General features: G+C 35.3%; 1 protein-coding gene across 1 annotated transcript in view; it reads right to left on the bottom strand.

Annotated features, from left to right (window-relative positions):
* Positions 1–6,055, bottom strand: part of LOC138616434 (sodium- and chloride-dependent GABA transporter 2-like) — a 318,896-nt gene that overhangs the window by 10,810 nt on the left and 302,031 nt on the right. The gene's annotated exons all lie outside the window — the stretch shown is intronic.

The raw sequence follows: 6,055 nt of genomic DNA, 5'->3' as shown, positions 1-6,055 counted from the left end.
CAAGTAACTTTTAGGTGCAAGCAGCAGTTGAAGGACGCTGTTGTCATTTTCTTTTTCTGGGATACTAGTTTACCAACACCGGAAATGTTTCCATGGTTACCAGGTTTCAAAAGCTCGCGCGAGACTTTAGGGGGACTCCGTTGTTCCGTATTTCCATTTATCTTAAACTGAAGCTATCCCTCTGGTCTATGAGTAACCTTAAGCGTGTAACCCTGGACAGCAGTGTCCTATGATGTCTGACCTGATTCCAGATTAACTCTAACCACTAGTTAGCTTTTACCCTTCTATAAACCCTAATGTTTACAGAATCGGGATGTAGTCTTCTTAAGCATGAAATAGAGCTGAAAAAAAAGCCAGCTCAATATTATGACATGTCCTCTCACCCTGCTTCTTTATACAACCACAGCGTTTATTGCTGGTCTTTTTTTTTTTTTTTTTAATTACATTTCAGTATTTAATTTGTTTTATTTTCCAAAGTTAGTCCATTTTATTTCATATTGCCAACTTTGCCAACTCAGACAAAGGAGACAGTGTTATCATTGAGGAGAAACTCATGAAGATTCATACCAAACAATAACTGGAGTTGCAGAATGTGGGATAAGATGTTATAATTATACTGAGAAGAGTTTGGATAAATATACCTAAAGATGTTGCTATACAAAAGAGTTAAAAATAGACCTGTATAAAAGTTTTATCATCTCTTGAAATGCTAAAATCCATTATTGTGTCATTGTCACTTTCTTTGTTTACCCTGGTAGCAGGGCTATTACAGGATCAAAAAGACATATTTTAATTAGCTACTGAGGGAGAATACATCCGGAAGTACAACTGTATGTCTTGCTGCTTATTAACATTTTTGCATGGATCTGACTTCAAACACTTGGTGGTCTCAGTTATTTACAGATATAGAACAAAAGAGACCACAAAAAAAGAAATCCGTCCGGTCACACCTACGACTATGGTGAGTGTTATTGCTCATGAACAAACACCACTACAAAGTTTTCACTGTCATCATTTTCATTGTGATTTTTTTTTAGTGTTCAGCATAGCTAGTAACACCAAAATTGCTCCATTGGTGTCGTGGCAGAACTAAACATGTTCAGAATGAAATGTGAGAACACATTTAACAGAAAATAGATGGTAGATATTATGCCAAATCTTCCATAGTCAAATATGTACATGCATGAACCATCATATATTCCATATAGTCTATCTGATATATGATCATTCTTCATGCACATTAGGTAACATACTTGTTCATGTCTTTTGGGGTCTGTCCCAGTTTCAAATTCACACTATAAACAAATTTGACTTGATTTTTTTTTTAACTTCTTGTCTGAACAAATCATGCAGTCTGAGTTTATTGTTTCCTCATCTTGACATACCTGACATGATTGCACTAAATTCTACTTCTCTATGTAGCCCGCCTCTACTCAACTTTAATTATTTCATAGTTGGAATTACTCGGACTTGAACTTGAGTTTAATGACCATGGATATCGCGTTCATTGTTGCTACTCTTTGCTTAACAGATGTTTTTGTTACTATTTGTTCTCCTTAAATACAATGTAGTGTGTCTGTATGTGTCAATGTGTATGCTTAGACTTACAGAGCCACAGACAGACACTTTAACAAGTGTACAAGCTCATTATATTCTTAACTGTAATGAAGAGCACTTAGGTGAAGTAACTGCATCGACCATGGACTTAATCACTGTAAAGACTGTCCCCTCTGAATAACTGCTTTATTATAACGCTGAATGCAGAATTGTGTGTTTGATAAAAATAGCGTCAACAGAGCATGGCACTTTGAAAGGTTCATAATTGACTTTTTTCTCTCCAGAAATGGCTTGACGCTGATTGGGACAGACAGCATCATTAAAATAAGGCCTGGCATGCAGTGAACACTGACGAAGCCGGTATGGAGAAATCAGTTAATAAATCAGCTCTTGTTAGCATACTTAATTATGACTAATTATTCACTCATTATTTTGAAAAGAATCTATTTATTTGGATCAGTCAAAACACATCAGTTAGTGTTGACATTATTAGTTTTGAAATACTGTGGAGTGACAATAACACAAGATGTTTTCTGTATCGTTGGAATGGCTGCTTTGTTGCTCATATTCTCAGGACATTGGTTTTATGGTGAAACTATGAATGGAGTTTCGTCGTCCCTAGTTAAATCATGATCACTATCACCAACCATTGCTTTTACGCAGTATTTGAATGCACGAAGTGACCTTTACAGATGCGATGCGTGACTGAAATGCATCTCAGTATATACAGCATCTCATAGTATATACAGCAGCAAATTAAAGCTATTTGTATTGATCCAGTCTGGATTTTTCTTCCCAACGCTCATCAACACTAAAGCGTAAGCTTCTTTCAACATGAAAAAAAATGTAACCATTCACAACAAGACCTTGTAGAAAAGCAGTACCCGAATACATAACACCAAAGCCACTGACTTAAGATAACATCTTAAGAGATTTAAGAAAAATTGGAAATCCACTTGCACACTGGGTTGTGGAAGTGGACTTTCAATATTGCTTCATTAAAACTGCAATTAGAATATATAATATTAATAGATTATCATTGAAAATCATTAGTTGTTAGCAGCATGATACATATTTTTTCCAACTTTTCAACAAAGAGCTAACATTTTAAAGCTAGATTATCCAATACTGATTGTTTCAAAATACACTATTTAAAATAAAATTCATCTGTTTTTATGTAGGTTTTTTACTGTTTTTGTATTGATATGAACACCCTCATATATATATACATATGTATGAGTTTCATGGGGACTACATGACCATTGTAATCACTATGTATGTGCTAGTATTAGGATTAACATGTATTTTCAGTCTCCTACTGACTGTTTGTTAATCAAATCTCTGTCGGTTCATTTCAATTTGTTATTGTGACAATGCAGATTCTCTGGACTTGACATTATTTCATTTTGTTTGAGACTGTTCTTGTCATACTTAGCATTATTTTGCAAATATTGTCTGATATGTTTCTTTCAAAACTCAACATATCCCAGATTGTCAGAACTATAACTGCCAGAATCATATTCAGCAACCTAATATTTCTAGTCATCCCTGAAAATGAGCGTTCGAGAATGTAGGTGTTTTTCCATTATTTGGCAAAGTCCATATGCCAGTGACATTAGAAAAAGCCTTAGTTGCACATTTTTTCAATTAAATGACCAATTTAGTGAAATTAAACAAAAACATGAGCTATTAAAGTCAGTTTAAAAGTGTCTGAACTCTGTGAATGTGTAGCAGCATCTACTTGCCATGAGACTTATTGTACGTTGAAACAGACAAACTTGTCAAAGTGGAGTCACTAATCAGGGTTATTAGCATCCTTCAAATCCCCACCTCCTGTTCTCACTGATGGCAAGTGGGACAAATGCTCGACCTCTTAGACCTTGTGTATTCCACAAAACCATCTAACCTTAGATAGAAACAAATTACAAAATCACAGACCTTCTCATACATTGCGTCTGCTTGTATTCTCTAATAAGTCTAAATTTACTTCATCATTTAAATACAGTAAATCCTACAATTTAACCTTTGAACAAGCTTTTGTCTTTGGTTAATGGTGATTAATAATTTGAATATTGATTAATGCTGCTCTGATTTAAATCCATGCCATCTGATGGGTGTTTTATTTTTATTTTTTTTACATTACTCAATAGCACTGAAAACTTTGTTTGCAAACAGTGCCAGATTTTATAGTGAGTAATTCAAAAGCACACTGAGATCTTGAGCAGAGCGACTCAGCCTCCAGTCTAATAAACTATCACCTTGAAGGCCAATTCTTAGATATCTGAAGACACAATTAGGTCACTCTCTTCTCTGTTTAATTCTTTACAGAATTGTATTCAGCTAGTCTACCAGGGTTACCAGGTCAATGTGACCATGTCCATTCTGACTCTTGGAAACTGTATTGTTTTGCTCAGAGAATGAAAGCAAGAATATGCAAACACAACTGTGGATGATTGGGTAAATTATTTCTGCAATGCTTTAAATAGATCAAAACCTTTATAGCCTTTTATTTAAATATTATATCTTGTAAGGAATATGGGCCTTTTTTTCATATAAATGTTTTAAAAAGAGATTTAACATTGACAGGTGAAGCTGGCAGGCAACAGTTTAGCTACCTTAGATCACTCATTTTTATTTGTAAAAATGTGTTACAAAGAATCTAAGAAAAAGTCAATCAGTTTGAATGCTGTTCAAATAAAGTTCAATTTCTGATATCAACAAATAAAAACTTCATTTCAAATCTGGACTCATTACATAACAAAGAATTGCATCATAACAATTACAAAATAACTTTTCCAAAAAGACACAAATCAGATTGTACTGAAATAGTTTTTCTCATTGAAATTCCCAATTGACGTAATTAAAAACAAAAATCATCATGTCATAATTTTATCCCCTGCCATTTTATTGCCAGCATGTGTTAAAACTGATGGTAATCCAATGAAATCGCACCCTAGAAGAAATAAAATTACCCGAAAGCGAACTGGAAACTGAAAATGAGCACAGGACTGTCATTAAAAGTAAAATCTGCCTGAGGCATATAAATCAAAGTCAGTGAAGTCATAAAGAAGAGTGTTGATTAATTTGTTGAAGTATGCCGTTTTCAAATTGGATTTCACTGTTGCTCTGAAAATGCAGGTCAAATCTGTGACAGATGATAATTCACGAGCATGGTGGGAGACAGACCGGCTGCTTCCTGTATTTAAGGATTTAAGGGACTGAATCTGGGTAAAAGTCTGGTTTTCCATGACAGAGGTGTAGTGTTTAGGCTGCAGGGAAGCAGGTAAATGGACAGAACACACAGCAGGACCTCTAAAACACTGCCATTCTGTGTGTTTCATCTTTAAATGCAATCGTGCCCTGAGACAAGGATTTAGAGCAGCGAAGACTGATGAATGTGTCGAGGAAATGTAGACACGAGGCTGGTGATCTTTGAATTGGCTCGGACCACAAGGCTCATGATGAAAATGCATTGCCTTTCGGATGTTTGTGAAGACAGCCAGAGAGCTCTGCAGGTTGCAGTGGCTCTGCTCCCAAAAGCAAATGATGAAAAATGGACTAGGCCATATTAAGTCAGCAATAATACCACCCAACCCTGTGGTCTAATATTGTTTTCTCCCTAGGAAGATGAAAACATACAGCATAAATAATACAGTGACTATGCACAGGACCCTCAATTCTTCTAAGGCCTACGCCTTCGCTCTGTTGCAATGTAATCTTTTTTTTCTTGAATTTATGACTTTATGACTGAATTTATCATTTTCTCTTTATGAAAGAAAAACTCCTCATCATGCATTGCAATGACAAGAGCACTAAAGGGTTATCAAGTCTGATTCTGATACCTCTTGATAAATTCTAAAACAGATTTTTTAAATTTCTTATGGAGTTCTGTCATCTAATGTTGAAAAGGTGAACAGTCTCCTTTGAAAAATGCTCTATTTATTTTTTTGACACATCATAACTTCACAGAAAGTATTTGTGCTATTGTAATAAAATACAAGTCCTGGCATTGGTATGACTAGAAAATAGATCTATATGTTGATTTTTTTTAATTGGATTAAAATCAATAATGACACAAAAAAGTGTGCAATACACCAGTGCACTAGAGGATACAGAGTCAGTGTCACATTTCCCCTCATCCTTAAAAATATACACGCTTATTATCACACGCAGGGAGACAGGTTAAGGGGTTGCTGGATGGCTCAAAAAATTACTAATATTAACCCCAAACCATGATATTTTCCTAACCCTCTTACCAAGTTGTTTTTCCTAAACCTAACCACATGTTTTATGGTACCTAAACCTAAGGGCTGCTACTTTTCACACAGATCAGGGCAAAACATGACCCTGACACAGTATCCTGCAGAGGACCCGATGTGTATTACATGGTGTGATACTGTTGGATGATACAGCATTCGTTGATCTGTTTCCAGCATTGTACAGCAACAAATGTGCAAATGTTTTGCAGTTCCTGTAAGCACTGCTCATTCCAGACAAA

This window comes from Brachyistius frenatus, unplaced genomic scaffold, assembly GCF_029030835.1.
Source record: "Brachyistius frenatus isolate BFR_SWC_R1_liver_20210118 unplaced genomic scaffold, ASM2903083v1 Contig_10, whole genome shotgun sequence".
Lineage (NCBI taxonomy): Eukaryota > Metazoa > Chordata > Actinopteri > Embiotocidae > Brachyistius > Brachyistius frenatus.
This window is presented reverse-complemented; position numbering and strand designations above follow the sequence as displayed.